Here is an 8,725-nt window from a genome sequence, read left to right on the forward strand (position 1 = left end):
GATAAAGGACTTGAAATCAATCTTTCCTGTTTCCTGAATGAAATTCCTAATCACTGACCTTTTTGGTAAAGAGATGCTGAGTTAATTTTCCATGTGAATCTGTTCTTTATGCCTCAGTTTAACCCTAGAGTTTTGTAATGGGATTTATCATGATTTATTCTGTTATGTGTGAGTATGGAGAGGTTTTAGCTTATGACTTCAAAGGCAAACTGTGTCACAGGGCACAAATATAATTTGCATAAAACTAGAGCTCTGAAAAGCCATCCCTCTTGATACTGCAGATTTTGAACAGCTGAGCAGTTGGATTTTTTTGTGCCTACCTGAGCAGTCCTGGACTTGGAATTGATAATAGGGGGAAAAACATGACATTGTATTTAAAGGAGCAGCACTGCAGTTGTCACGTGCCATCTGCTGGGCTCAAGGCTTGGGGCAAGTGAGCCTTGAGCAGTGAAGTGCCTGTGCTGGACACTTTCACACCACTTGCAAGCTGCAGGATACTTGGATTGGTAACCACAGAGTCATGTAGCTGTACCACGTTAGCTTAGTAAATGAGTGAGATGGGCTGGAAATGTGAGGGTGGCACTCCTGGGAGCAGATGAACACATGGAAGCGATGGCTCAGGATTTCAAAGCATCGACTGCACGTTCGTCACCCTCCTGTCTGGTGGGGCAGATGGGGCTGTTACAGAAGTCATGGCTGTGCATGGACAGGTGGCAGCAGGGAAGGCTGCTCCAGTCAGACATCCACCCTGGTCTTCTACTCTCTCCCCATTGCCCCTGACTTCTCAGGGCCCTTTTCCCCTCCTGCTACCATCTGGCCACCGGCACTGACCTCCTTGGTGGACCTGTGTTCAATGTACCCTGAAAATCTCAGTAATATGGTGTTTGCTGCCTTTCCCATGTCCACCCTGGTGTTCATATCCTCTATGAATTCCAGCTGGTTAATGAGGCGTGCCTTTCCCTTCCAGAAACCACGGTGCCACTACTTAACCCCTTGCCTGCCATTCTTCCCAGCACCCCAGGGGCTACACAAATAAAGTGAGCTCCCTGAGCCATGGTACTGCCAGGATGTACAGCATATGCCTGTGGTGCTGCAGGGAATCTGAATTTCCTTTTGTGCTGCATGGAGTGTCTCAAGTTTCTGGAGGTGTCACAAGCAATTAATCATCTTAGCCTGGCCTAGAAATCCTTCTGCTCAGAATCATTATGAAGGTTTCATTGTAGTGAAGTTTTAATAATCCGATCTGAGTTTCCAGTGTCCTTAGATACCCCAATAAAAAAATTCTCCATGTTGCTTGCCCACTCATTAGAGGTAGTGCAGCTTTCCCCCTCATGTAATTTCCTTTAATTTTTGCGGTTGTCTCAATGACTCTTAGTTAAACACAGCCAATCAAAAAGGCAGAAATAGTTTTGGTTCCTCACAGGGCAGCTCACCGTTACGTGTGCTTTCCTACACCCCTGGGCTGAAGGTGCTCTCTTACTCTGAGTGATGTGGTGGTTCAGTAGTATTTAAGCAAATATTTAAGCAAATCAGTTGCTTTGGGGGGGTTTCAGTTTCTGGGCACTGAATGGATCTATTCCAGTGACAGTGATGTAATGTCACCATTGGGATGATTGCACCCCATGGGGTGCTGGGGCGATGACACTGGGAATTGTGTGTGTGCTGAACCATGACCATGGGAGCTGCTTGGAGGGGTGTGTGCCATGGATGCCCTGGGAAGTGTGTTCTAGGGGCACAGCTGCTCATATCATGAGAGCCAGTCAGTTCCCCAGGTGGATCTCTCCAGAAGGATAGATGGCTTTGTCCTCAAGGCAAACTCGAGTGCAACTGGCCCATGATTTCCCTTGGGAGGTCTCTGCTTGCTGAAGGGAGGGATAAGATACATTCCTTGTTCAGGTTTCTGGAAAAGTCGGGTTTAATGGATGGCAACACTGATTCTGTTTTCCCTCTGTCTGATCACCAGTGGGGAGCTCAGGAAGGTCTCCAGAAGGAGAGGAGGTGCCCCAATGTGCTCCACACCAAATCTCTGATCAGACCCCTTGACAGGTTGGGAATGAGGGGCAGGGGACTCCTGCTGCCACACCTGTAATCACCAAACAAGGCTCCCTGTTAATGAGGCTTCAACAGGAGCCAAGGGAATGGGGCCACTCTCTGATGACCAAAGGCCGTTGGTACAGTACTGGGGCACTGAGGTCAGGACCATGAGCATGGCCAGGCATGTGTGATATCCACCACTCCTACTACAGCCTGTCAAACATGGCAAGGTTCCCTGGCCTGCTCCTCTGGAACCAGTTCCTGAGAGACATGAGGGACAGTCTGAGTTTTTGGTGCTGGAGTAGACACTAATTTGGGGGGTGGGAGTAGACTGTGCTACATGTATGTGTCAGTGGTGGCTTCACGTTGCACTTGTGCACTTGTAGACACGTCTGCTTCCCAAACCACTCAGGACTGTTAGAATCATCCAGAAAACATTTCTAAATCACAGAATCCTAGAATACCTTGACTTTTAAGGGACTCAAGGATCATCAAAGTCCTGCTCCTGGCTCTGCACAGGACACCCCAAGAGTCACACCCTGTGCTTGAGGGTGATGTCCAAACACTTCTTGAACTCTGTCAGGCTGGAGCTGTGACCAGTGCCCTGGGGAGCCTGTTCCAGTGCCCAGCCACCCTTCTGGGTAAAAAACCTTTTCAGTAATATCAGCCTAAACCTCCCCTGACACAGCATCAGACCATTCTGTTGGGTCCTGTCACTGGTCACAACAGAACAGAGATCAGTGCCTGCCCCTCCTCTTCCCCTCACAAGGAAGTTGTAACTGCAATGAGGTCTCCTCTCAGTCTCCTCTTTTCCAGGCTGAACAAGCCAAGTGACCTCTGCTGCTCCTTGTAGGCTGAGAGCCTTCACCGATATGGACGCATTTTTAATTCCATAAAATCACCGCGTGATTTTATTTTTTGTTACACCTGCTTTGTCTTTTGACCTTCCACCCTAATGAAAAAATGAATTGGTAAAACTAAAGCCTCAGGATCCCTCCCAAGATCTAAGCAAATCCAAGTGTGTTTTATTTTATTTAATTCGACAATAATAGCTGAAATAAAGTGCTTGGAAAAATATTCCTGTGGGATTTTTCTTTATTTTTGATTTAAAGACATTAATTATAAAAGAGAGTTCTCCAGAGTGTATGTGATATTTTCTTATCATTTGTACTACTAGAGGAACTTCTAATCAGTGGAGAGGGGTATGCTATTGTGCAAATGCCCAATCCATCATTCTTTGGAAGCATTTTTAATTTTACATGTCCCAGTCCCTCCTATATTACTCCTTTTCTGAGCAACCTCTTAGAATCCTCCTCTCATTTCACCTCTAGATTGCCCATCTATGGCCAGGGCTGTAATTTGTGGCAGACCACATTCCTATGGCTGATTTTTCCTTCTCTACATTTCTTACGTGGCTGGGGACCTGTGCTCCCTGTTTTCCACCAGCTGCTGAAGAAACATGGGTTACAGCACTGGGATGGACCTTGGCTTTCAATGGTTCATCTGCCATTTTTCTGTTGAGCAACGTGTGGATTAGGGGCAGGGGTGGTGGTGGAAGGGCAAAAATCAAAACCTGGATTTGGATAGTTTTTTCTGTCGAAGGACATTGTTCTGGGTAGCTGAGAAGGAGAGGAAATCCTCATGGTGAGTCTGAGCTTGAACAGGGGAAATGCAGTCTTGGAGGCAACCTGTTGCTGCCAAGGCTTTTTGTCCTTTGCCAAATGCAAACATTGCCCCTTTGGCACCTCCTGAGAACTTCAATCCTTTCTCCTGCATAACAAGTTTATGTTCCTGGAGCAAAAGCTTTCTGAGGACTAAGAGTGACAACAGATGGGTAAAAAAGTCAAGTTTCTCTCTGAGCTGTTAGAAAACACCTTTCCCTTTTCATTATGACTTCATGAAGAAATATAAGCTATAATGATGAGATGGAAATTGGCATTTAAAAGTCTTGAAATGGGACATCTAAGTGAAAATGTATCTTTCTTTGTAGTTTCTGTCAGAGCATTGACTTTGTTTATTTTCTGGTGTTTGGAGTCTGATGTTACTCTGTATCATGAGTGAAACCAAAACTCCCCACAGCACTTCTCTGGAGATGTGGTGCCATATTGGAAAAACATCCTTTGGCTTTTGAAAAGGCTGTAATTTTTACATTCCATTTCTTGCAAAAGTCTTTGAAATTCCCTTTATGAGGAATGGTCCTCTCCTTATTCCTGGTATGAGGAGACGTTTTAAATGAACAGATTGTTTAGAAGGGACAGAAGGGACAGAAGTAGTTCTCCTTCCTCCTGCATTTTTGAAGCCTCTAGACCACCCATGAACAGCAGAGTTCTGAGGCATGAGATGGTTTTTCAGAACTGTTCTTTGTATTATTTTCTTTCTTTTCTGGAAATAGTGCTGTGCTGCTCTGAAGTAACAGACCCAACTGGACCTCTGCATGTTGCTGTTTTAGCCCACAGCTGTCCTGGGTGTCCAAGTTCTGAAAGTGATTACAGTACCAGTAATGTATCTGCGCATTCCTGGCATCTTTTAAAAGGACAGTTTAAGAGAAAAGTTCAAGAGGGATCAAGCAAACCAATGTGAGTCAGAACAGGTCACTTTGCATCCAAAACCAATGCAGAATTTTTCTCCTGGAACTGAAAGTGGTCTGGCAATGCCAAGTTTGCTTCTGAGAACTAACTGAAAAACCAGAAAAAAGTGATTGCTACTGATAGTGCCTTGAAGGCTACTCATGTCCCCAGATGGCACTTCCACAGGATGCTTTTCCTGGGAGGGAAGGTTGAAAGCTGTCTGACAAGACCCTGAAAGCTGCCACTCACAATTTTGGAGTGTTTTTGAGACTCCCCTGATGCTTCCTTTAATGTATCAGCATCTCAGCAGTTTTTCTGCCTGGATCTATGGTCAGGGCTGCAGTACCAGAGGTGCTGGTCCCCTGTGCACCAAGGGAGGACAAACACCACCAGCACAAGAAGGGATGAGGCTGGTGGGGAGGACCCTCTCCCCAGCTCACTTGCTGAGGGCTGGGATCCACCAGGGAATGGACTCTGGCTCATTGATGAGGAGAGGAAAGGAGAGAAGAGGAGAGGGTCAGGAACAAGAGGTCTGAGAAACGGAGAACCTCTTGAATCTAAGCACCGCTTCTGGGGTCCCTCTCCCCAACATCCAGGTGTTCCAAAATCCCTCCCAGCTACAGTCCTCCTCCTGGAGGCTTTTTTGCCTGGTAACATAGGCCATGTCATAGTCTCCAGTAGGTTACTTGCTCCTTTTGGATGAAAGCTCAAGCCTTAAAAGCTTTATTTCCAGAACATGAGCCACTTTCAGCAATAAAAACTTTTTCTGATGAGGAATAAGTCTTCTCTACCTTCCACAAAAGAAAAATCTCATTTCTTCCTGGTGTGGCCGGAGCTGTATGGCCAACAAGTAGGATGTGATTTACCAGAGGCTTATTTATACACTGGCTATGAAATATGCTCAGTTTTCCAGGATGGAAAAATGCCATTTGAATGTGAACTAATTATATTCCTTACTGCAAATTGCCATTGAAAAGCAAAAGCAGCAGTGAGAGCAGTCAGTGTTTATGTCTAATACACCCACACAGACCTCCTCCAGTGAAAGGATGAAGGAGTAAATAGTTTCTGAATGTGTCATTTTAATTTGGGCCATTTCTAGTTCACATCAAGCTATTATAGTGACAGAAAAAAACCCCTTAGATCTTGACTTGTAATCTGGAATATTTCAATTAAAAATTGCCTAACAGGGATGAAGGGATGAATCGAGAAACCTCATTACAACTAACTCTTTTCCACATATCATTTTTTTTTTAAGAAAAGAAGTGTTTTGCTGAAAACTCCTTAGCTAATGCCACTCACCAGGAGGTAGTGAAGCTGAAGCTAAAGTCAGGCTGCACATAAAACCAGACTTTTTCAATAACAGCAAAAATCAGGGATTGGAAGAAATTAACATATGATGGTTTCTATGTGGCAGGAAATTTTAAATCAGTGTAGGGGGTTTCTGAATGACATTCTTCCTTCTGGATCAGGTGGAAATTCAGAGAAGGCCTTGATATATGTGTCACAAGAGGACTATTAGACGGTCTGGACAGCTCCTCCTAACTGTATAATGTGTGACACTGTCTCCCATGGGCAATGCACTATGGCTGAATGTAGGGTGTGCTCTGGCCCACACTCTGGTGATAGAGCAACCCAGAAATAGCATAGTGCTATCAATACCCTGAACTACCAATAACCTGAGCTATCAATACCCTGAGCTATCTAGATCCTGAGCTATCAGTACCCTGAGCTATCAATAACCTGAGCTATCAATACCCTGAGCTATCTATATCCTGAGCTATCAATATCCTCAGCTATTGATACTCTGAGCTGTCTATATCCTGAGCTATCAATACCCTCTTCAACTGATGTCCCTGCCAATGGGGTGAGACTTCTGTCCCTGAGTACTAGTTGTCCCAATTAATTAAAACCAACTTGTTGTGAAAGTAGTCACCGGGGATTTTCCTTTTATTTAAGCAGTTGAGAAGCTGAAGGTCCTGAGTTCACTTCCCTGGCATCATGCTGACAAACTCACTGGAGGCCCTTGATGGGGCCGGGGCCCATCAGTGCTTGCTGGAGTTTGTAGGCATCAGTCACAGAGCTCAGAGAGGAAAAAATGGCATCTTGTGTCCAAAGCACATCTTGGGGCTGCGGGAGTTGGGCAGGACAGGGAAAGCTGGTGTACGTGGAACACCTTCTCTGCTGCCACTCAGAGGTGAAGCCTCTCCAGCCATTCCTCTCCCAGGGAGACTGATAGTGTGGCAGAGGAATATTGTTAGTGAGGAGGTATCCCCCCTCCAAGCTCTGTGAAAGCCTTCAGGCTGTTTGGATCAGGCATTCAAAACAAAACCAGGATGAGGGTTGGCAGCCACCTCTCCGTCCCTCAGTGAAGGATACCATTAATAACAGGGTTACATGCTCTGGTTCCATGACTGCTGGGGTAACAATGAGGTGTTTCTTTGCAGATACTTCTCCCTCCGTTTTCTGGAGCTGGGTGCCAACTCCCTATCAAACTCTGTCATGGCTGCAATGATTCCTCCTTCCTCTTCCCAGGTCATGGGAGTGTTGGGGTGCTCTGCAAAGAGTACGTTCCCAACATGACTGAGGGGACAGCAGTGTGTTCTGCCCAGTGAAAAAGCAGGGAAAAAACCTCATCTCTGCAGCTTTGTTTGGCCATCTTATCATGAAACTGTATTGTGTCTAGTCCTTGGCCACCACCCAAAGAGACTGACCACCTTTGGGTATCTGCCTATTTCAGCAGACAAGACCAATATAAAAATATAGACAAAGGGAATTCAGGTGTGCAGAGGGATAACAAATGTCAGGCAACTTTAGCATGTAGGTGAGAAGTGGATCAGTGCATCTTTAATCTCCTATTTATGATTCTTACCTTCCTTCAGAAGTGCTTACATCTCTTTTGAGTGTAGAGCTATGGCCAATATTGGATATTTAAGACTCGATGCTGTGAATAACTGGAGAAATTCTCTGCTTCTAAATGCCCTATGAGATCTGCTGCACTGAGTATTGTCACTGTGTAGACATTGTGCTCATTCAAACTGACACAGGAGATGGGGCACTTGCCTGGGAGAAGGCGGGTCTGGGTTGTTGTAGCTCTGCTCTTAGTCTGGTCAGCCACTGATGGAAGAAAAGGCTCAAACTCAGATCTCTCAGGTCAGAACACTCCTTTAGATGTCCAAGCTACAGGAATGTCTCAATACCAGAGAGTAATGAGACACTTAGTACGTAATTAGACATTAAAGTCTGTGGAGTGGAGCAACCATATGGCCTAAGACAGGTCCTGCTTAGGTTATGGCAACATGGCTGTAATATGTTTAATCAAGGAGATGTTTTTCCTAACTGTGCTTGGGTGGAAAAGCGTTATCTACTGCTAAGAGCAGAGGAAATCTGGACATGTTTCAAAAAGACTCTAACCAAATTCCCCTCATGATAATTGTGAGATATTGATGATGTGGAAGAGTGATATTTTTGATTTCGAAGCAGGGTTCTGAATTTATTGCTGATCCTATGGAAATAACAGAAGCATGGGCGCATTCTTGTGTAAAATAAAACTACTTAGGGCAAAACAGTTCTAAAAGCTGGTAGAACTTCCATTTGAATGTGTGAAATATTGATGGACTCAAGGTCCATGGAAGTGACTTGCACTGATTAGCTCAGTGCAGGACTCTGAATATTGCTTTAGAGTAATTTGTCTCAAAACCAGCTATCTCCTCTGAAAGAGGGACCTTTGCAATGTGATTTATAGTTGCAAACTTCTAAATACAAGATTGCCTTGGTAGTGAATTTTTAAATCTTTCAACCTCAGTTCCATGTCATGTGGTTCTAGTGTCATATTTTATCTTTGGTTTTATTCATAACATGGTCATAATTTCCTTGCTGAACTTCTATGAGTGTATTCATTATATTTCAAAGGGCACATTGTTCTTTGCTGCCTCATAACAGCAGAGGCAAAATAACTTAATAGTGGTGTGTATTTTGAGCAGTCATTGGGCAAAGATGCTTTATAAACACGACACAGTGCATGGTGCAGCTGCTCACCATGCCCTGAAAATAATGAGCGTCTGTGAATTTTCAGCCTATTTTGTGACTTATGATAGAAAGATCTGAGAATTAGCAAAGTTTTTGGG

Source organism: Coloeus monedula, assembly GCF_965178545.1.
Source record: "Coloeus monedula genome assembly, chromosome: 2".
NCBI classification, from domain to species: domain Eukaryota; kingdom Metazoa; phylum Chordata; class Aves; order Passeriformes; family Corvidae; genus Coloeus; species Coloeus monedula.